Source organism: Schistocerca nitens, chromosome 6 (genome assembly GCF_023898315.1).
Source record: "Schistocerca nitens isolate TAMUIC-IGC-003100 chromosome 6, iqSchNite1.1, whole genome shotgun sequence".
In the NCBI taxonomy this organism is placed as follows: Eukaryota; Metazoa; Arthropoda; class Insecta; order Orthoptera; family Acrididae; genus Schistocerca; species Schistocerca nitens.
This window is the reverse complement of record NC_064619.1, coordinates 487,623,952-487,649,376: the sequence shown is the minus strand read 5'-3', so window position 1 is coordinate 487,649,376 and position 25,425 is coordinate 487,623,952.

The window sequence follows — 25,425 nt, the reverse complement described above, 5'->3', positions numbered from 1 at the left end:
GTAAATTAGAAATGAAATGCGTAGGAAGTGTAGGGCAGCCAAAGCAAAGTGGCTGCGGAAAAAAAGATGAAAAAGTCGAAAGATAAATGATCGTAAAATGGTTCAAATGGCTCTAAGCACTTTGGGACTTAACATCTCAGGTCATCAGTTCCCTAAACTTAGAACTACGGAAACCTAACTAACCTAAGGACATCACACACATCCGTGTCCGAGGCAGGATTCGAACCTGCGACCGTAACAGCAGCGCGGTTCCGGACTGAAGCGCCTAGAACCCCTCTTCCACAGTGGCCGGCAAATGATCGTCGTAAGGACTGACCCAGTGTAGAGAAAAGTTAAAAATCCTTTGATAAAATTAAAAGCAAGAAAGATAACGTTAAGACTGAAAGGGAAATTCCATGGTTAAACGAAGAGCAAAATGTGGCTTGGTAGGAAGAGTACATTGAAGACTTATATGAGGGGTAAGACTTGTCTAAAGACTTCATAGGAGAAGACGTTGGAGTGGATACGGAAGATAGGGGATCCAGCATTAGAGTTTGGAGATTTGAGAGCAGATAGGGCAGAAGGGATACATAACATTTTATCGGAATTTCTAAAATCACTGGGGGATATGCAAAACAAACAACTGTCTTAGTTGGTATGTAGAATCCGTGAGACTGGCAACGTAGCGTCAGACCTTTGGAAAAAGATTGTCCATGCATTTCCGAACGATCGATAAGTGCGAGAACGATCCACAATCATCTCATGCATCTTAGCTGCTGACAAGAATAATAGACAGAAGAACAGAGAAGAAAATTGGGGATCTGCTAGTTGACGATAATTCTGAGCTTCGGAAAGGTAAGGCAACAAAGAGAGTTCTGAGTTGCAGTTGATATAGGTAGCAAGACTGTAGGAAAATCAAGACACGCTCATGGCATCTGTCGACCAATAAAAACCTTCTGACACTGTAAAATGGTGCAAGATGTTCAAATTCTGAGAAAAATATGAGTAAGTTGTAGGAAAAGGCGGGTCATGTGCGATATGTACAAGATCCAGGATGAAACAATAAGACTGGAAAACCAAGATCAAGGTTCTCGAATCAAACAGTGTGTAAGACAGGGATGCAGTCTTTCTTCCCTATCGTTCAATCTAAAAAGACAGGTTCAAGATTGGTATCGAAATTCAGGGTGAAATGATAGCAATGACAAGAGTGGCTGTTTTGCTGTCCTCAGTGAAAGTGCCGAATACTTACAGGATCTGTTGAACGGAATGAACAGTCCAGTGAGTACAGAATATGGATTGAGAGTAAACCTAAAAAAGCCAAAAGTTTGGAAGACGTCAAAAGCAGACTAGCATTGAAAAAAGAGCATTTTGGCTAAGAGAAGTATAATAGTATCAATCAAAGGTCTTAACTTGAGAAAGAAATTCCTGAAAATGTACATTTGGAGCACAGCATTGTTTGCTAGTGAAATATAGACTGTGGAAAAACCGGAATAGAATCCAGGTGTTCGAGAAATGGCGTTACATACCAAAGTGAAAAAATAGGTGGACTGATAAGGTAAAGAATGACGAGGTTCTCCGCAGAATCGGTGAGGGAAGGAATATACCGAAAACACTGACAAGATGAAGGGAGAAGATGACAGGACACCTGTTCAGACATCAAGGAATAACTTCTCTGGTACTAGAGGAAGCTGTAGAGGGTAAAAACTGTAGCGAAAAACAGACATTGATACGAAGTGTTTAGGCCAAGAGAGGATTTTGAGAGGGGAGTGTTATACGACTGATGGCTCGAGGGAGGAAAAACAAGAAGCGAGTCGGTTCGTTGGTATAATTGGTACAGTGGTACTTCTTTGTTAACATGAAAAGGGCATAACGGTATTCTTCTTGTCAAAAACGGAAGAACAGGCGCTCGTGCTCGCAACTTCTGAGTTAAGATGCATCCAGTCCTCTGTCTGTTGCTTTTGTCTTCTACATCACATTTTATAGACCAAATCCTTGACTGCTAGGACTACTGTTGCTTTCCGTTTCTCGGCAGATGCAACACCGTCGTTTCTACTTGTGACTGACCCATCCCGCCTAGAAATGTTTGGCCTCAGATGCTATGATCACGTTAAAGAATGGCAGGTTTCGCCACCTTCCATTTCATCCGCTTTATGTGAAGAAATTAATACAGCTGTCTTTTCTAGCACGGTAACTAAACAAGAATTCAGCTTTGAGGGGGCTCAAAGTCGAGGCCATTCCTAAGAATAAAAGCACCACTAAATAAATCAGCCTGATCAACCGACGAAAGATTGTTTTGTGGGGATCATGTGATGGCAGCTCCTCAGAGAGACACTTATCTGTGGGCGGCTGAGATCCAGCGCCCTTCGTACCCACCTGGAGCCATCCATTTATTTCCACGTGCTGGGAACAAAATTTAATTGCCAATTGTACATGAAGTCTGAGATAGTCTTTTGGCGTATGTCAAACATCTGTCAACCCAAAATGTATTTATGAAGTGGCTTTTTTTGTTCATCCGTGCTTAATCTTGGTGAGAACAATAGATACAGTTCTAGACAGTACTGCTTGTATACCACCACATACGATGTATTTCAGTAAGAAAAAAAATTGTTCAAATGGCTCTGAGGACTATGGGACTTAACATCTGAGGTCATCAGTCCCCTAGAACTTAGAACTACTTAAACCTAACTAACCTAAGGACATCACACACATCCATGCCCGAGGAAGGATTCGAACCTGCGACCGTAGCGTTCGCGCGGTTCCAGACTGAAGCGCCTCTAACCGCTCGGCCACCCCGCCCGGCATTTCAGTAAGAGACATGCGCAGACGTAAAAACACAAAATTGTTAGGAAGAAAAATGTGTGTGTGTGTGTGTGAAATCTTATGGGACTTACCTGCTAAGGTCATCAGTCCCTAAGCTTACACACTACTTAACCTATATTATCCTAAGGACAAACACACACACCCATGCCCGAGAGAGGACTCGAACCTCCGCCGGGATCAGCCACACAGTCCATGAGTGCGTGTTATGCAGAATACATTAGTAATGTAGATGAGACATAACCCCAAGTCACCACCATGACATCCTTGTACACATCCAGCAAAAGAAAAAGAAGAGGAAGTGCGTACAAAATGTAGAGAAGATCTCTTAAATTGATCGCATTTGCCTCAAGTGCCTGAGTGTTTCTCCAGCTTTGTTCTTCAGTTTAATGCCAGCGTCTTGAGAAAGTAAAGAATCAAAGTTAAGATTGCAAATGAGCTATAGAACCGATTCAGTTGATTTGTTAACTTTCTCGAGTTCTGGTGTTTGGTTTAATTTATGACTATAGTAGTAAAGAAAAAAATTCCAGTTAAAATGCGCAGAAACACAGTAAAGACTCAGGAAAACCGTGCTGTACTTTAATAACGGTTATCACTTCAAACTTAGATCGTAAAAAGAACACCGCTACAAGACTTGAATAGCATTTAATTTCTGCTTTTATATTGCTTTCCACATAATGTGCATTTAATGTCCCTCTATATCCCGCAAACTGTCTCCCCCCAGCCACCCCAGTGTTTCTTAATATTCGCTGCTCGGTTTTAGATGAGGCCGGAAAGTGTTCTTTAATAACAGTGTGCAGAGGATGAAATGATGCCGGCGTGAAATTAAATTTTGTAAAAGTAATGTTAACGATTCACACGAAAGCACTAAGTAAAGTTTGTCTTAACGCTACAAAACTTTTCAGTTAGAAACAGGACTATAAGTCTTTTTAAATTCTTTCTGGTAGCAAAATAATTATATTAACGGTTTGATTTGACAATTGCTGTATTTCAATTTGATATAAATTTTTAAAACTCACTCTGTCTTGTACTTTAACGGTGGATTTGACAATGAAATGGGCGTCTTATCCATCATTTTGATTTGCACCTCCTTGTATTGGCCGTGTTTGCAGTTAAAATTGTTGGATGTGAGGTCCGCCAGTTATGCAAAACACTAATTTTCTCAGTACCCAAACATGTTTCGGCACCACTGTGCCATCATCAATGGGTTTTCGTTTTTGTTTATTCTTTACATTTGGTGTGCATGAATTTTCTGGATCACTTGTGTGTTAATTACTACAGGTAACTTCTTATGTTTTCGTGTGGCAAATGTAAAGAATAAATAAAAACGAAAACACACTGATGATGGCTCAGTGGTGCCGAAACATGTTTGGGTACTGAGAGAAACGGTGTTTTGCACAACTGGCGGACCTCACATCCAACGAGATGGGCGTCTTCTGCAGAGCTCCAAATATTTGCATGGAATGCCGGTACATAACTGCGACCACAACAGTAGCAGTAAGTAGACTCGATAACGAGGACTTAATCGTTTCATATGTCCGACGCAATGCCACTGAATGCATTGTCTCTTCCTTTATTCTGCTACTATGTAAGTGGATTTCTTACGAACAACTGTTTTGCCTTCCATGCGTTGCTGTGACTGCCACTGAAGTGGCTTCCGTTTGTATAAGACTTTGAGATCGACACGAACTTAAAATCTTAGAAATTTTATTACCTCGGGAACCAATTAAAGTGTTCACATCGCAGGTTCGCAACACGTATCTGTGTGTATGGATGGGACACATTACGCGGATTTAATCGTTTGTGAGAATAAGAAAGTAAAAGTAATTACTCGTAAAAAAAAAAAGGTTCCTCTTCTGACATCTACAGTGTTACCCTTCCTTTCCTCGACTCAGCGCTGTGAAGTGCAAAATAATTTTGTACAATAGTAATTACTTAAAACGATGGTTATCACCAACAGAAACTTAGTAATAACCGTCTATTTAACCATTAGGTAATTCATATTTTGCATGTTTGAATTACAAACTATTGGAAGAAATGTCATTTTTGTTTACTGACCCTTAAAACTGCAACATCGAGAAATAAAGGCACTAATGAAATTTTACATATTTTTCATATACAGAATAGTAGGAAGAGTACCTTATTATAGCAGCAGATGATTGATAGGTGTACAGGTTGTGAAAATCAGTACTCAGAGATGCCACCTCTGCAGCAACAAAAGCCCTAACCCGCGTGGTTGACAGAGCCTTGTACGCCGCGTAACGTAGCTTCCGCTCCAGGCCAGCGATTATTAGTCAGAGTGTCTCGGCAACCCGTGACCAGGTGTATTCAGTGAGTGAGAAATCGGGAGAGCGTGATAGCCAAGGTTACAAATAAACTCCCTCCTCCAGGCCGCCAAGAGCAACACTCGATTCTGCGTCGTCTTGAGAAAGATAAAGGACACCTCGAAAATGTGGCACAGCCTTCAGCCTTAACGTGTCAGAAATTTGTCCGCTGATCTTTAAACAGTTAGTTATGTGTATCATAGGGGATCGTAGTGTTTGTACCCAATGGCCACCGATGCTATTGTGATAGATACTTATGGCGAAAATTATAATATTTGTAAGTTAACAGAATATTAGCCTTTAGTATGAGAAAGTAAAATGTCTACACCTTATGGATTTGGAAGTACGCTACTGTACAGAGGAAAGACACTATGTGAATGTGATGTAGCTGTGGTATACGCACCATATACCTTGTTTTATTCCTTGACGTGAGACGGTGTCTGTTATCATAAGAAGACGATATCTGTTCCGTTAACTTAGCAATAAACGGGTATTTATTCAGGAGAAGTGCAGTATGTTTGAATGAAGTAGCACAATAAGACAGCGGAATATGGTGAAGATACTAGTAAAAGCTGGCTACACGAAACTGATGGTGAGTCGACCTGAATGATTTCATTCTTTAATTTAAATATCTTCTGTAAGACATAGCAGTACACCAAGACGGAGTGTGAGGAGCTTGAACACCGCGGTCGAGAGTGCAGTATACAGTCTACCCAAGGTTCTAAGCCTCCGTAACAAGCTAGACGTTCCTACACCTGGAACGCATTGCACTGAGTGGAGCCCGCTTTCTAATTTACTAGCTTTCTGTTTTCAGACAAATGTCTATAACATCATTAGATGCTGTCTTAATACATTGTTGTAGGTTTTGTTGAGCACAGTAAACTGGTAAACTGGTAAACTTCATTCTCCTTACTCTCCACAAATGGCTGCGCTCATTATGATACAGTACGCAGAGCGGGAATGCGACTGAAAAGACTACGTGGATGTACTTCCGTGTACAGTGTTGTAGCGGGACTTTCAATTTCGCCGCGCTACACTCGTTCCCTCAGATATAAATTATACCGTCGCAGCTGTATGAGCGCTCCACGGCAGAGAAAATATTTATAAGAAAATGAAGATAAAAAAATTGTAACTCTTTTTGTTTTCTACCCGCTATTGTCTCTTGAGAGCGAAGGCAAAACTTCACTTATTCGTTAGTCTTGGTATAGTTCAGACGTAAAAACTTATTGATGCAGAGATATAGTATTGTGGAAGCTTGTATGAAATTTTGAGGATGGAAGCAGCCCTAAAATACATTGCATTCAATTTCAAGATGGTATTCATTCGTAGACATTAGCAATTCCTGGACGATGAAATTTACTGCAAGATTTTGGAGGAGCTACGACTTTTTCATCCAGAAATGAAGCAGGAGATAGTTGGAGAACAAGACCTGAATGCCGCACAAGAGAAGACATATTAACATGGTAATGAATGTACTCTCATCTACGCCATTTCCCCTGTTAATCACATTTTGGTATTCTCTGTTCTCTTTCAAATAATTTTTGTAGTGGTAATTGGTTTGACTTTTGCTCAGAAACGCCACAAGGACCACCCCAACAATAACTTTTCCGAATCACGAAGTCCGATAGTTTTCCTGTAATACGAAGTCCGATAGTTTTCCTGTAATACGAAGTCCGATAGTTTTCCTGTAATACGAAGTCCGATTTGCATTTCATTCTTTCCCTGTTTCACGGTCATTAACGATTTTAAAAACCCCTTTTAATTCACCATTTCTTCCCACATTTTCAACCTTTTCCTTTCTTCTCTTCTTTTTTATTAACCACTACAGTGTTGGCGTTGGGGTCGCCTCTGTCGGCACAGATCTCGCTGCCGCCATGTACAGCGAAGACGCTCCGACGATCGCGGCGAGGAAAGTCCGTCTTGCAACGTATGATGTCGCTGAGTCCGCGTGGAACGTCCAGAGCAATGCCAATTGCTGACTCGGTGTACATGTTGTTGCTCTACGATCCTGCACGATTGAACTACCAATATGGATGTTTCCCCTAGTGCTAGCCGAGCTGTGCCGTTGAAATATTGCATGATGCGGAGTATGGTCCTCTTGTACCGATTCCACACTCGTGTCAGAGTTGCAGAATCCCGACCAGTGTGAGCACCAATATTTCGGTATCATAAACCTTATTCTCCGTAGGCAATACTACTACCCACAGTCTTATGTAGCCGGCCACTAAGGCCGAGCGGTTCTAGTTGCTTCAGTCCAGAACCGCGCGACTGCTACGTTCTCATCTACATCTACGTGATTACTCTGCTATTCACAACAAAGTTCCTGGGAGAGGGTTGAATGAACCACCTTCAAGCTGTCTCTCTACCGTTCCACTCGAACGGCACGAGGGAAAAACTAGCACTTAAATTTTTTTTGTGCGAGCCCTGATTTCTCTTACCTTATCATCATTATCATCTCTCCCTATGTAGGTGGGTGCCAACAGAACGTTATGGCAATCGGAGGAGAAAAGTGGTGATTGAAATTTCATGAGAAGATCCCGTCGCAACAAAGAACGCCTTTGTTTTAATGACTGCCGCTCCAATTCACGTATCATGTCTGTGACACTGTCTCGCCTATTTCGCGATAATACAAAATGAGCTGCCCTTCTTTGTACCTTTTCTATGTCATCCGTCAGTCCTACCTGATGCGAATCCCACACCGCAGAACAACACTTCAGAATAGGGCGGACAAGCGTGGTGTAAGCAGTCTCTTTAGTAGAGCTGTTGCACCTTCTAAGTGTTCTGCCAAAGAATCGCAGTGTTTCGTTTGCTCTACTCACAATATTATCAATGTGATCGTTCCTATTTATGTTACTTGTAATTGTAATCCCTAAGTATTTATTTCAATTTACAGCCTTCAGATTTGTGTGACTTATCGCGTAATCTAAATTTATCTGATTTCTTTTAGTACTCATGTGAGTAACTTCACACTTTTCCTTGTTCAGGGTCAATTGCCACTTATCGCACCGTAGAGGTATCTTATCTAAATCATTTTGAAATTCTTGATCATCTGATGACTTCACAAGATGGTAAATGACAGCATCATCTGCAAACAATCTAAGAAGGCTACTCATATTGTCTCCTATGTCGTTAATATAGATCAGGAACAATACAGGGCCTATGACACTTCCTTCGGGAACGCCGGACATTACTTCTGTTTTACTCGATGACTTCCTTCTATTACTACGAACTGTGACCTTTCTGACAGGAAGGCACGCATCCAGTCGCACAACTGAGACGTTACTCCTTAGGCACGCAGTTTGGTTAAAAGACGCTTGTGAGGAACGGTGTCGAAAGCCTGGAAATTTAAAAATATGGAATCAATTTGACATCCCCTGTCGATAGCATTTGTTACTTAATGAGTACAAAAAGCTCGTTGCGTTTTACAAGAACGAAATTTTCTGAAAGCGTGCTGACTGTGTGTCAATAAATCGTTTTCTTCGAGGTACTTCATAATGTTCGAATCCTGCCTAGGGCATGGATGTGTGTGATGTCCGTAGGTTAGTTAGGTTTAAGTAGTTCTAAGTTTTGGAATGCCAATGGTTTGGAGGGAGCCCAAAAATCATAGCGATGACTGCTACTTTTGTTCTTGCAACGTACGAGGTTTCAATTTGAAAAACCAAAAGAATATTTCTTGCCCTAACATTCAATCACCCGTTCGCCCTGTTCCTCGCGGACTTGAAGTACCAATACCCTCTCCTCCAGATTCTTTGGATGGTATAGAGTATCACGAGCCATTGGCTCAGCAGGGTGATAGTGAAGAAGACAGAGAATGCTACGATCGTGGCATAACCGATCCCATTCCATTCTCACAATCTGAACTGAACGATTTAGTTAGAGACTAAAGAATCGGCAGAGGTTTTCGGATCTAGATTGAAAGATAAATATATGTTGGCCCCGGGTAAATTTTTTCTTGATATGGATCGAGGGAAAAGGAGTTTGTATCTTTCTTCTCTCAAAAAGGTGTCCTGGTGTTTTGCAATGATGTTCCTGGACTTATGGCACGTTTCAAAATAGAATATGCTCCTGATGAGTGAAGACTTTTTATTAATCCTTGAAAAAGAAACCTTGAAGAAGTACTTCTACAAAATGGAAGTAAGTATGTTTCTATACCAGTTGGACACTCGGTTCACCCAAAAGAATTTTACGAAAATCTTTAACTGGTTTTAAACAAACTCTGCTACTCAGACCACAAATGGACAGTACGCGGTGATTTAAAAGTGATTTAAATGCTGCTTGGTCAACAAAGTGACTATACAAAGTTCCCTTGCTTTCTCTGTGAATGGGACAGTAGAGACAGAAAGCAACACTACATAAAAAACGCTTGGCCCTTGAGAAAAACCTTACAGGTTGGGGTTAAAAATGTTGATAGGAAAAGCCTTGTGGATCCCAAAAAGGTGTTACTTTCACCACGTCTCATTAAGTTGGGGCTGATGAAACAATGCGTTAAGGCATTGCCAAAAGAAGAGTAGTGTTTCACATACCTTTGTGGACAGTTTCCTGGTTTATCCGAGGCAAAGCTAAAGGAAGGAATCTTTATTGGACCAGAGATTAGAAAACTAATGACATATCCCAACTTTGTGAACAAAATGAAAAAAAAGAAAAGGCAGCATGGACATCTTTTAAATTAGTTGTTCCGGTTTCCTAGGAAACAAAAGAGATCCAAACTACAACACAATCGGCGGAGACATGTTCGACAACTTTAAGAACCTGGGCTGTAACATGAGTATTTAAGTTCAGTTTCCCCACTCATATCTTGACTACTTCCCTGCAAACTTTAGTAAACGAAGAGCAGGGCGAAAGATTCCACCAAGACATCAAAGAAATGGAAAGAAGGTATCAAGGAAGATGGAAAGTCAACATGATAGCGGACGACTGCTGGATGATAAAAAGAGATGATCCTCAATAGACTTGGCCACTGTTTCTATGTTTCGATACAGTGTATCGATACGTGGAACTGTTTCAGTGTTTCGGAACGGCTGTGGTTCACTGTTTCGAAACAGTGGTGTTTCATTCTGCCCCTGTCTCGAGATTCAATCTCGAGCCAGACACAGAAACTGAATCGTTGTTTCAAAATAAGGCTGTTTCAGTCCACCTGTGCTTGGAACGGACTAATTGTATCGAAACAGTGATGTTTCATTCCGCTCTGTGTCGGACGAGATTCGGGCTTGGCACAGGTACTGAAACACAACATACCACTTCATGAAACACTTTCAAGAGTGTCGAAATCTTTTTGACAAGCATTAGCATGAAGCTTAAGGTATCCGAAAATAAAGCTTCGTTTCTAACTGACTGTCCTATTCCGAAATGGCGTACAATCTGCTTTATAAACACTAACCAAACAATAAAACAACGCATACTATTCACATTCAAAATAATAAATATGTGAAAATCATTCAGTTAAATTACACTTTTTTATTACATACGCTTCTCTGTTCATGTACCGTAAAAAAAGGCGTAGAGTGACAGTTATTAGACATATACATAAATTTGACGTAGGTATAATTGCAAGTAATCTGTTTGACATCTCACTTATAGTGTAATGGTGAAGGGGAAGGGCAGGGAAGCATGGTGAATTTATAGTAACGGTTCGAAACACCTTCAAAAACAGACTTTTTTTCTGTTATATTTTGGTATTTATTCGGATTATTTGTGAGTCTATAGTCACTGTGCCCATTATCCACAATGATTCCCTTTGTGTGCATGAGGAGTATATTACCCATACTAACGGAATGCGGGAATCCCAGTAGCATACCCGTTGTTTCTGCAGTTTGCTCCCACCTCCAGTTCAGTTCGCGGTGGTTCTTCTGTCTTAAGCTATGGCTGTCCTCAGCTAATTGAAAAGTATGAAAGTCACACGACACGAAAGCAGCGCATTTGCTGCAGGAAATACGAAACTGCCAGGATGCGTAAGTGATAGTTTCATACTTTCTGCGACATGATTAGCGCTCTCGATCCTCGTTTGCGTTTACATGGACATACTTATACAGTAGACATTTAAGATGATAAAATGTGTAGGTTTATTAGATTACAAAACACAAACTGTTTCACTGTTTCGAAACAGCGTATCGAAACATTACATTGTACTGTTTCATTTGTTTCGAATCAGTTACGTGTTTTAGTTTGCCCGTCTCTAATCCTCAACGAATACACCGCCAGAAAAGCAATAAAAGAAGTTTCGACAGAAAGCGAAAGTGTGATTATAAGGACTTATGCGCTTAAAATAAAATGAGTGTACTAGAATTGTAGTTTAAATTATGATAATAATAAGACGTTTCTTTATATACTGACACATGGCGGCAAGCAACTACGAGAAGGAATTCCATTGGAGAGTCAGAGTCTGGCAGTCAAAACCGCTTGATAAACAGTTTTTTGTCTTTGGGGCCAGCAGCATAACATGTGTCAGTTAATGGCATCTTTTCAATACATTTACGTCATTTACCATGTAATCATAACCCTGACAATTATAAAACTGTTCACTATTGACGTGCCTGACAATGGCGATAAATGCCTATATAGTCCATCGTTAATAAAGTTTAATTAATATAAGTAGCATTTCATGAACATAAACTGTTTCCTGTTGTGTTTTAGTTACTTGTGTGAAATAATAACTTATATATCAATGGCCTTAAGTTCCAAAGGTTTGCGGAATGCTACTGCCAAGCTGAGAATAAAATAATACGTTCGTCGCAAAATTTGTTTATTTACATTAGGTAAGCTACTAAACTAGAACATTTAAGACAGCTTCCTTATTTGAGGTTAAATTTTTTTTAAAATCTTTCGTCAAATTAGTTAACTTTCTCTCTTTTACTAACTTAAATTTTGATTCTACTGTAGTTGTTGCAAAATTAATGCTACTAAAGAAACATTGACGTTCAAGGCACTTAGTAACTGCATTGTCTTTCTTTGTCGCCAATGAGAAACCTGAGAGAGATAGAAGACATGCTGTGGAATGACGTGGCCCCACTGACGCCGCAAAAAAATCAGCTACCGCCGCTACAAGGGAAAACAGACGATCTTGATTACTGCGTACCTCCAAAGTTTTATATCAGTAAACAGCAGATCAAATTTCAGGGTTCTGAAGTTGTGTCTCAGCAGTTATGGAAGTATGCTTAGACCGGTGAAAAATTGTTAATACAAACAGTATACGTCCATTCCAAATTTATTTTACCCGAGTGTGGACATTTATATTAAAACCAAAACAAAACAACACACGAAATGCGCTAATGACCCATACAGTCGGTGAGCATTCTGCACTCAATTCTCTCCACAATTCTCATGAGGATTTATCACTTATTAAACGTAAACCTCCCACAGAATTCAAAACCACGAGGGTGATCTTCTTACAATCTTCAGCTTCAGCACAGAAGTAACGTCCATTTGAATAATAATATGGTGTATAAAATTATTACTCCACAGCTTGCAGGTCAACTTTTGTCAGCCAAGTACAGTCACATGGTCTTGGCGGAACCAATTCCGAAATTACTCACAGTACAAGCTCAAATACTTTACCAAAAAATCTCAGTCAAATCAAACTGTTCACGTAGCACGTCGGCATACACCCGCACATACACCTGATACAGCCAAAGCCTCGCGATAAATTTTATAGTTGTGTCAGAAGTGAGTAACCCACCACCCAAGTTCGCAACTTCCTTATGCATCAATAAGAAAATCTTCTCAGTCATAATAACATTTTCATAATCAGAATGGAATAACAGCAACATAGAATGACTATATTGGTACTCCGTACATAGAGGAGACGCCGAGTCGCAGACAGGCACAATGAAAAATACTGCTGAAATGGTTCAAATGGCTCTGAGAACTATGGGATTCAACTTCTGAGGTCATCAGTCCCTTAGGACTTAGAACTACTTAAACCTAGCTAACCTAAGGACATCACACACACACATGCCCGAGGCAGGATTCGAACCTGTGACCGTAGCGGTCGCGCGGTTCCAGACTGTAGCACCTAGAACCTCTCGGCCACCCTGGCCGGCATACTGCTGAAATGTTTAGGTTTCGGACGAAGTCTTTCTTCCAAAACAGGTAACACACTAACTGACACAAGCACAGCTTACACACAGACACACACATACACATACACATACACATAAACACGCACACACACACACACACACACACACACACACACACACACACACACAGAAGAAAGCAAGCGTGCACAGTGCCGCTTCCAGGCGCTGGGGCGTTCATTACGTCTGTCTGTAACTGAACGCATCTTCTATATGGTGAGTATCGATGCACCCTTTTTACTGTTATGATAATATTTTGATTCATAAAATATATCTCTTAATAGGCCATCACTTTAACATATATACACAATAATATTTTCGGATCAGATTATGATTACACCCTACACAATATTTCCACATGTGGAAACAGAATAAAGTTCTATGGTTTATAAGAAGACATACATTAGCTAACTGACGGATAACAAATGGCAACACTGTGGCCTGGTATTCAGGAAGAGGCAGAATAAAGTAACAATTGTGGATGGGGCCGTAATCAACTTCCGTTGGCTACAGTAAACACATAAACTTTATTTGAGGAAATAATTTTCAACAGGGATTTTAAAGGAATTTACTACACTGAGGGCTGAAGGCCTTACTAAGAAAAAATTCAAAATTATTTGTTGGCTGAAGGCCACAAGCAATGTTACAAACAATTATTGGCTGAAGGTCTGATTAAGAAAAAGTTGAAAATTATTAGTCGGCTGAAGGCCACAAGCAATTTCGGAAATACTCAACGGCTGAAGGTTCAAAAATGGTTCAAATGGCTCTGAGCACTATGGGACTCAACTGCTGTGGTTATCAGTCCCCTAGAACTTAGAACTACTTAAACCTAACTAACCTAAGGACATCACACACATCCATGCCCGAGGCAGGATTCGAACCTGCGACCGTAGCGGTCCCACGGTTCCGGACTGCGCGCCTAGAACCGCGAGACCACCGCGGCCGGCTCAACGGCTGAAGGCCTGAATTACAAATAAGGTAGACAATTACACGTTAAAAATACTAAAACATTTTTAAACACTCTCAATAATCTGTAACAGGCTGTAGTGACGGCTGAAGGCCTTATTAAGGCAGAATTGAAAATTAATTGTCGGCTGAAGGCCACAAGCAATGTCACAAACAATTAACGGCTGAAGGCCTGAATTACAAGTGAGGAAGGCAATTACACGTTAAGACATTAAGGTAAATTTTAAACAATTATGACAACTTCACCAAGTAAGAGCTCCACAGATGGACCTGAGGAAGGTCACTACAGCTGTTCAAGCGGTGAGACTGGCAGCCAAGAGCAATGTTCACCTAAGGAGGGCAACTCAAACTAGAGACGGTTTAAACGCCAATCAACCCTCTTACCAAATCCACCTAATATCAGATAACCAGTACAACGATGGAGTAATTCAGGGGAGGGCGAAGTGACAGACAGCACTGAGGCTCCAGAATACGACGTCACCGCTGCATTCCCGTAACTTACAAGGGCTGTTCGGAAAGCTAAAAACGGTCAGTCGCGAAATGGAAACCACAGTGAAAATCCGATGCAGCTTTGCACAAATGTGTTGGGCATGACTCGTGTACTCCCGTACATAGTGCTACGTCTCTCTTCTCACTTCTGAGCTCACAGTAAGCTCGTATAGATACTTAGATAATAGCGTCTCCCGCCAAGTACGAATGCCTGGCCAGATATTTCGCCCGAATTAATGAAACCCCACATAACGTAACTGTAATGCATTTACTTGTTCACGACAGTTCTCATCCACACACTGCTGGGCAATGAGGATACTCCGGTAGCGTTTTCGATGTGAAGTGTTTGATCACACACCATCGAATCCGGACTTGGCTAACATTAACCGCTGGCTATGAAGCCAACATTTTGGTGCAGACAATAAGCTGCAGTCCAGCGTAGAAAACTGTTGGAAGGCATAGGAGGCTGCCTTCTACGACGAAAGCACTGGAAAGTTATTATAACGCCGCGACAGCCAAGTCCAAGCGGCTACTACATAGATAAGTAGCTGTCAGGTGTAGGTAACTAGGTAACTGTTGCAAATGAAACAGTTTTGATTTTCACTTTGGTTACCATTTCGCGACCGATCGTCCTTTACTTTCCGAATTGCCCTCGTATATGAATATTGTTGAGTTAACTTGAGGTGGTGGGTGGTGAACAGTGCCTAGCATCTTCGCAGCTGCAGACAAGATCTTAAGAGAGTTTCAGTAAGTTATGACTTCCGAATGTGATACCGTATGTGTGGTGTCACTGCCAGACACCACACTTGCTAGGTGGTAGCTTAAATCGGCCGCGGTCCATTAGTACATGTCGGACCCGCGTGTCGCCACTGTGTGATCGCAGACCGAGCGCCACCACACGGCAGGTCTCGAGAGACGTACGAGAACTCGCCCCAGTTGTACGACGACGTTGCTAGCGACTATACTGACGAAGCCTTTGCTCTCATTTGCCGAGAGACAGTTAGAATAGCCTTGAGCTAAGTTAATGTCTACGACCTAGCAAGGCGCCATTAGCCTTAGATAGCTTGTATTTAAAGAGCCTCACTTGTATCGCCACAATCTTCAGATGTCTCATCAAGAACGATGTATACAAGGACGGATTAAAAATTAAGTAGTCCAGAAGCCACGTACTTTTCTTTATAGCATTCATTAAGTCTCCTGTTTCAGACCTCACTCCATCCTTCGTGAGTTAGCGCGTGCATCTTGGCCGCCTCTTTCAATTAGTGTACGTAGTGTTGGCAAGTCTGCCGACACTACAGTATGTGTTTATAATTTGTATTACTATGTATGTACGAGATATCATAAACATTGCCAGGGTAGTTCAAGTACGCCGTGGCAAATTCGCCATGTGACTTTAAAATGTGATATTCTGGTTGTATGGATAAAGAAGAGTGCTGATCATGTGCTGCCTATTGTCACTCAACCAAGGTTCTTCGGTGGATGAACTTTTTGTGTTTCCCTTTTTTTATGACTTTTAGCGGCCACGAATGGCTATCACTATGGAAGATTCATTCCCCATTGCTGGTGCCAGACATTTAACAATGTGACAGTCTCTCCACGACGTTGTTAGCTCCGTAATTAAATGCAGAGTATAGCGTTGGAATGCTAGCAGGTATGTGTCCTAACTTTCATTTATTGTGAATCTCTCGCCCAGTGCAAAGTTCCGAGCGACCGAAAAAAACCGCAGGTGACTTGTGTGTATAAGAAGGAAAAAAGGACGGACCGGTAAAATTACAGACCAATATCCCTATCATCGGTATGCTGCAAAATCCTTGAATTTATTCTCGGTTCGAATATAATAAATTTACTTCAGACAGAGACGCTTGCGTCCATGAATCAGCACGGTTTTAGAAAGCATCGCTCTCGAATACCTCAGCTTGCCATTTTCTCACATAATCTACTGTGAACTAAGCATGAAGGGCCACAGTAAGTTTCTACATCTCCGGAAAGCGTTTGACACGGTGCCCCACTGCAGACAAAGAAGATGCGAGCATGTGGAGTAGGTTCACAGATACGCGAGTGACTGGAGGATTTCTTAAACTGTCGAACCTAGTATGTGGTCCCCGATGGTGAATACTCATCAGAGACAAGGGTATCGCCAGGAGTTCTCCAGGAAAGTGAGATAGGACCGCTGTTATTCGCTGCACACATAAATGATTTGCAGACAGAGTGAGCAGAAATCTGCGGTTGTTTGCTGATGGTGCTGTGGTATGGGGTATGGTGTCGTCACTGAGTGACTGTAGGGAGATACTAGATGACTTAGACAAAATTTATAGTTGGTGTGATGATTGGCAGGCAGCTTTAAATGAAGAAAAATGTAAGTTAATGCGGATGAGTAGAAAAACAAACCGTCGTTTAAATATCTGGGAGTAACGTTGCAAAGCGACATGAAAGCGAGCGAGCATGTGAAAACTGTGGTATGGAAGGCAAATGGTCGACTTCGGTTTATTGGGATAATTTTAGGAAAGACTGGTTCACCAGTAAAGGGGACTGCATATAGGGCGCTATATTCTTGTGAACTACTCACCATTTGGGATCAGAACCACGTTCGAACTGAAGGAAGACATCAAAGAAATTCAGAGGCGGGCTGCTATATTTGTTACCAGTAGTTTCGAACAGCACGTAAGTGTCACGGAGCTACTTCGGGAGCTCAAATGGGAATCCATGGAGGGAAGGCGACTTTCTTTTCGAGAAACACCACTCACAAAATTTAGAGAACCGGATTTGAAGGTAACTGCCGAACGATTCCACTGTCGCCAACACACACTGCACGTTAAGATCACGAATAAGAGATACGAGATAGTAGGGCTCATACGGTCACACATAGATAGTCGTTTTTCTCTCGTATTTGGGAGTGGAACAGGAAAGAAATAACATGTAGTGGTACGCGGTGTCCTCCGCCACGAGCAGTAACGTCGATTTCGGAATATCAAAGTTGATGTTGACGTAGAGAATGGAATCAAGACTTCTTTTTACATTTTACATTGAATTTAGGAGTCTCACTAGTCTGAGTGTCCTCCTTCTCCGCCCATGATCATTGTTTTCGAAACCAATATCCAGCCGTTTGAATGCTCTGTAGAGGCCAAAGTAGTTCCTCACCATATTCTCGCCAATTGTAGTGTCAACTTTGAAGCTTCACTTCTCACACACTCCTTTGACATTGTTGAGAGGTCTTCCTGACGAAGACCTGACCTAATTCTTGCTAATCATCAGCCATCACCCCAAATTCGGGCTATTATCGTATCGCCATCAACATCGTTTCCTATATGCTTTCTCCACTCGTGTGGACCTAATACTTAGTAAAAACTATTTGAATATAGGGTTATAAATACAAAATCAAATAAGGGTAATACTGGAGTAGGTTTAATAATGAATAAATAATAGCAACGCTGATAAGCTACTACGAACAGCATAGTGAAAGCATTATTGTAGCCAAGGCCCACGCCTACCACAGTAGTAAAAGTGTATATGCTAACTAGCAACGCAGATGACGAAGAGATTGAAGAAATGTATGATGAGATTAAAGAAATTATTCAGATAGTTAAGGAAGACGAAAATTTAATAGTCATTGGTTACTGGAATTCGATAGTAGGGAAAAGGTAGAGAAGGAAAAGTATCAGGTGAATACGACTGGGGATAAGGAATGAAAGAGGAGGCCACCTGGTAGAGTTTTGCACAGAAGATAACTTAATTGTAGCTAATAAATGATTTAAGAATCATGATAAAATTTTGAGTAAGTGGATGAGGCCTGGAGACACTGGAAGGTTTCAGGTAGATTATATAATGGTAAGACAGAGATTTAGGTTTTAAATTGTAAGACATTTTCAGTGGTAGATGTGGATTCTGACCACAATTTATTGTATATGAACATTAGAATAAAACTGAAAACTCACCAAAATAATAGGAATTTAAGGAGATGGGATCTGGATAAAGTGAAAGAAGCAGTAGTTGTAGAGACTTGCAGAGAAAGCATTAGGGAACAATTGACAAGAAGGAGGAAAAGAGATACAGTAGAAGAAGAATGGGAAGCTCTGAAAAATGAAATAGTGAAGGCAGCAGAGGATCAAGTAGGTATAAAGGCGGGGCTTAGTAGAAATCCAGGGGGCGAAGGGCTATTTACAGTTGGTACAGAAAACGGATGGCAGTTATAAGAGTCGAGGGGAACAAAAGGGAAGCAGTGGTTGAGAAGGGAGCTACAGTGTTGTAGCCTATCTCTGATGTTAATCAATCTGTATGTTAAGCAAGCAGTAAAGGAAACAAAAGAAAAATTTGGAGTAGGAATTAAAATCCATGGAGAAGAAATAAAAACTTTGAGGTTCGCCGATGACATTGTCATTCTGTCAGAGATAGCAAAGGACCTGGAAGAGCAGCTGAAAGGAATGGACAGTGTCTTGGTAGGAGGATATAAGATGAACATCAACAAAAGCAGAACGAGGATAATGGCATGTAGTCGAATTAAATCGGGCGATGATGCGGGAATTAGATTAGGAAATGAGACGCTTAAAGTAGTAACATAGTTTTGCTGTTTGGGGAGCAAAATAACTGATGATGGTCGAAGTACAGAAGATATAAAATGTAGACTGGCTGTTGCAAGGAAAGCGTTTCTGATAAAGAGAATTTTGTTAACATTGAGTCTAGATTTAAGTGTCAGGAAGTCTTTTCTGAAAGTATTTGTATGGAGTGTAGCCATGTATGGAAGTGAAACATGGACGATAACTAATGTAGACAAGAAGAGAATGGAAGATTTCGAAATGTGGTGATACAGAAGAATGCTGAAGATTAGTTGGGTATATCATGTAATTAATAAGGAGGTACTGAATAGATCTGATGAGAAGAGGAACTTTTGGTACAACGTGACAAGAAAAAGAGATCGGTTGCTGGAACCATTCTGAGGCATCAAGGGATCGCCAATTTAGTACTGGAGGAAAGCGTGGAGGGTAAGAATCGTAGATGGAGGCCAAGAGATGAATACACTAAGCAAATTTAGAAGGATGTAGGTTGCAGTAGTTATTCGGAGATGAAAAGGCTTGCACGGGATAGAGTAGCATGGAGAGCTGCTTCTCACCAGTCCCTGGCCTGAAGACCATAACAACAGTTTTTATGAGATAGGTCCGTGTTCCTTTGTGTTAGAACACGTGATCACGTGACGATTAGTTGGCCTTAATTAATATGATTGCACCTGCTTGCATTAGCGGTGGTGGAACCTAAATTTCTCAAACGAAAAAAGAATGTGTTACAGATTTTATACTGATTTCCTTAATTTGCAAGTGGGGGGGGGGCGGCTTTGCTACATTAATGTTCTTTTAACGATCTTTTCTTCCAGTTATTATTTATTAGTGACGATTGCGTGATGAAAATTTGTTTCTCTTGTTCATCAATAACTTAACTGTTTAATCAGAACGATCGGGCTCCTTGATTCTTATCCCGTTACGTGTCATTCGCCACTGCGGACAATTCAGGCTGCTGAGACACTGTTTCTCCCACCAAATATCATGTCATATTCCAGTAAAACAGCCGTGAGTACCGAGAAAATTTTGTGTTTGGGTATGATCATGTCTCCTTTGTAGTATAATAGGTCTGAGTACCGAGATACTCTGTGTTTCTATAAGGCCAAGTTTCCTTTGCAATAAAACGTCGTTTTACATACTTCTTTTACTGAAATCTACTACATCTACATCTACATCTACATCCATACTCCGCAAGCCACCTGACGGTGTGTGGCGGAGGGTACCTTGAGTACCTCTATCGGTTCTCCCATATATTCCAGTCTCGTATTGTTCGTGGAAATAAGGATTGTCGGTATGCTTCTGTGTGGGCTCTAATCTCTCTGATTTTATCCTCATGGTCTCTTCGCGAGATATACGTAGGAGGGAGCAATAAACTGCTTGACCCTTCGGTGAAGGTATGTTCTCGAAACTTTAACGAAAGCCCGTACCGAGCTACTGAGCGTCTCTCCTGCAGAGTCTTCCACTGGAGTTTATCTATCATCTCCGTAACGCTTTCGCGATTACTAAATGATCCTGTAACGAAGCGCGCTGCTATCCTTTGGATCTTCTCTATCTCTTCTATCAACCCTATCTGGTACGGATCCCACACTGCTGAGCAGTATTCAAGCAGTGGGCGAACAAGCGTACTGTAACCTACTTCCTTTGTTTTCGGATTGCATTTCCTTAGGATTCTTCCAATGAATCTCAGTCTGGCATCTGCTTTACCGACGATCAACTTTATACGATCATTCCATTTTAAATCACTCCTAATGCGTACTCCCAGATAATTTATGGAATTAACTGCTTCCAGTTGCTGACCTGCTATTTTGTAGCTAAATGATAAGGGAACTATCTTTCTATGTATTCGCAGCACATTACACTTGTCAACATTGAGATTCAATTGCCATTCCCTGCACCATCTACATCTACATCCATATTCCGCAAGCCACCCGACGGTGTGCGGCGGAGGGTACCCTGAGTACCTCTATCGGTTCTCCCTTCTATTCCAGTCTCGTATTGTTCGTGGAAAGAAGGATTGTCGGTATGCTTCTGTGTGGGCTCTAATCTCTCTGATTTTATCCTCATGGTCTCTTCGCGAGATATACGTAGGAGGGAACAATATACTGCTTGACTCTTCGGTGATGGTATGTTCTCGAAACTTTAACAAAAGCCCGTACCGAGCTACTGAGCGTCTCTCCTGCAGAGTCTTCCACTGGGAGTTTATCTATCATCTCTGTAACGCTTTCGCGATTATTAAATGATCCTGTAACGAAGCGCGCTGCTCTCCGTTGGATCTTCTCTATCTCTTCTATCAATCCTATCTGGTACGGATCCCACACTGTTGAGCAGTATTCAAGCAGTGTGCGAACAATCGTACTGTAACCTACTTCCTTTGTTTTCGGATTGCATTTCCTTAGGATTCTTCCAATGAATCTCAGTCTGCCATCCGCTTTACCGACGATCAACTTTATATGATCATTCCATTTTAAATCACTCCTAATGCGTACTCCCAGATAATTTATGGAATTAACTGCTTCCAGTTGCCGACCTGCTATTTTGTAGTTAAATGATAAGGGAACTATCTTTCTATGTATTTGCAGCACATTACACTTGTCTACATTGAGACTCAATTGCCACTCCCTGCACCATGCGTCTATTCGCTGCAGATCCTCCTGCATTTCAGTACAATTTTCCATTGTTACAACCTCTCGATACACCACAGCATCATCTGCAAAAAGCCTCAGTGAACTTCCGATGTCATCCACAAGGTCATTTATGTATACTGTGAATAGCAACGGTCCTATGACACTCCCCTGCGGCACACCTGAAATCACTCTTACTTCGGAAGACTTCTCTCCATTGAGAATGACATGCTGCGTTCTGTTGTCTAGGAACTCTTCAATCCAATCACACAATTGGTCTGATAGTCCATATGCTCTTACTTTGTTCATTAAACGACTGTGGGGAACTGTATCGAACGCCTTGCGGAAGTCAAGTAACACGGCATCTACCTATGAACCCGTGTCTATGGCTCTCTGAGTCTCGTGGACGAAAAGCGCGAGCTGGGTTTCACACGACCGTCTTTTTCGAAACCCATGCTGATTCCTACAGAGTACCGCATAAGAAGAGATTTGCAAGACTCCTGTAATGCTTTTTGCTAAGAAACGAAATTAATAAGTGAATGAATTACGTAGCCTGTTTTCGGGTCGTTGTACAGACCTCGTATCTCCCGTTTCCTAGAGCTCAATGAATTTTTTCAGATCCCTTCCGACGTAAGGAACCGCTGACAGTCATATCAAATACTTCCCTTCAGCATATTGAAAATGTATATGAGATAGTCACGGCTGTAAAATCTTTTTTATTTTCGCGTTTCGCCTTTTAAGGCATCATTAGATTGGCGTAAAAATTAATGCATCAATTTTTACGTCAATTTGATGATGCCACAAAGGGGAAAAACGCGTCATTTACTGGAAATAAAAAAGACTTTGCAACCGAGACTGTTGTATTTAAAAAAAATTAATAACTGGTTGCTGTACCAGGCGCCTGTATGGAATGGATCCAGTTTTATTGAAAATTTTGTAGGTTGCCGTCAGTTACGAATAGAATATTTTTTGTTAGAAGTCTGTAATTAATGTTAGAACTATAGGTATGTGAACTTTTATAGAGGCGCTTCCCTTAAGTCATATTGTAACCTCCCCACAAAATTCTTTCCCGTTTGATAACCTCCCTACAAAAATTCATTCACATTTAGTGTAACCTCAAAACAGAAAAATTCCTAAACTTCTCAACAGTAAAAATTATAATTATGTCGTTCATATTCAGTGTAATGTCCCAACAAAAAAAAAAATTCAGTAACCTGGTAATAAAACAATGTAACTAACCTCTCAATTAAATTGTCGCGCACTTATCACTTTTCAATAATTGACTGTGAATTTAACCTGGTAAATTTTGGACGACAGCAGTGCTGCGTCATGGCCCTGAAAGATCATTCTGAATAAAAAAGAGAAAAATTCTTACCTCAATGAAGTCGCCGGATAACGCATATATATCTGCTCTTACAATAAATTTTTCTGGCACAGCCCTGTGCAATGCTGGCCGATAGGTTTGTCGTTTATGAAAGGGACACAACTGATTTTTCTTTTGCAATAATCGGGATGATCATGGATTGGAGAAATTAGTAAATTCTTTAAATTGAAATGAATGGTTGTTAAAATTACTTTATATGAGAAAGATTATTATTATGACATTTTTGAAACATTTACATGGGACTTGAGATAACATTACTACATATGCGTGAGGCTGCTTTTTTACCTTATACAATAATACTCAGGCTCCGACATCGCTGCACCGCGACCGGCCCAGCCAACACGATACACCAGAGCAGACCAGAGGCGATTCCAGACTAGAAACAACTTACAGCTACACAGTTTCTACTGCAGTCAACACTGCTCTCTGGTCAGAGACCTTGCATATCGCAGGCAGCGCATGAGCAATACATCGAAATTACATCTGCTCGGACCTCTTACAAAACCCTCCACTGGGGGAGGGGGGGGGGCAAAAATTTGGCAGCGATGGTGACTCAATTGGACTTGCCATGATTAATTAACTAAGTTTGCAGACACAGAGTATATACATAATATATAAGTGCAGAATATGAAATGAAATAGAGTGCATATGTACTGAGTACAGAACATACCAAGAAATGACAAAATGTATACGCAATGAGTACAAAACATATTAACTAATGACATAAAGTGCAAACGCACTGTATATATTATTATCATTTTACAAGAACTAGGATACACAATGAGTACAAAACATATCAACAAATGACATAAAGTGCACACGCACTGTATACATTTTTACCATTTTACAAGAACTAGGATACGCAATGAGTACAAAACATATTAACAAATGACATAAAGTGCACACGCACTGTATATATTTTTTTACCATTTTACAAGAACTTGGAAAGGAAAGGGAAGGATTGCATCATGGTTGTAGCACAGTAGGTTGCACGTAGCTGCACTGAAAGTCCATATCTTTTTACAGAAGCACAATACCAAGTGAGACAATGTGAAGTTCTATTCCCTGAAGTGTTGATCAGTGTAGCCAAGACACTGAAATGTTGTATTAATATTCAGTGTTATCATTTTGGTAGTATATTAGGTACACCAAACAGTGGGACCATAATATCTCTATCGTTCAAGGTGGTGGACAGCATGATGTGTCAACACCACATTCTTGTAGAATCCATACTTTTTCACCAACGTAGAATTAGTGCAAAATCCAAATATACTGCTCCATGATCATGAGGATAGACAGGACAAACGGATATTGCAGTAATTTCTGGTAATTAGGTCAGAAGGTGAAGGACATTAAGTCTTATGCTAGTCATCATTGAGAATTACACTAGTCTATCAACCGATTTGAGTAATTATTGGCACTCATTGCCTAGTTACTAAACATTTCTGTACTATGTATGGAGTATTACAGAACATTATTCATAAGTCTTCTAATTACAGTAAATATTGGCACTCATTGGCCAGTTACAAACCATTTTTATGCATTATTCAGAAGTGATCATTCAAAGCAAGAGTTAATTAATGGCATAGCATTTACATAATTGATCTAATTATAGTAATCAGTGGCATTCATTGGCCAGTTGCTAAACATTTTTATGCATTGTTCAGAAGTCATCATTCAAAACAGGAGCTAATGAGAGTAGCATCAAGCTACTGTCATTCATATATGATATCATGTAAGTGACATAAGACAAATATAAGAAACAGTGGCATTCATTGGCCAGTTACAAAGTATTCATATAGTTTTATAAAACATTATTCAGTATTATTCAGAAGTCATCATTCTAAATGAGAGTTAATTATTGGCATAGCATTTATAGAGTATAACAAAAATATTATTTACAGAAATTATTGGCATAGCATTTATGCATTATTTAAAACATCATTCAGTATTACTCGGAACTCATCATTCAAGTTACATAGGAAATATTTAAAATGTAACACACTATAACTATTATTCAAGGTCTGTGGTTAGAAAACATCATTCAGTATTACTCATAACTCATCATTCAAGTGACATAGGACATATTTAAAATGTAACACACTGTAACTATTACTCAAGGTCTGTGGTCCAATAATACATAGATATAATGGATTCAATACATCTGCATTATATTTAGTACTAGAAATATCTCTTAAACTAGTAGCATTATTTGGGACTGGTAAT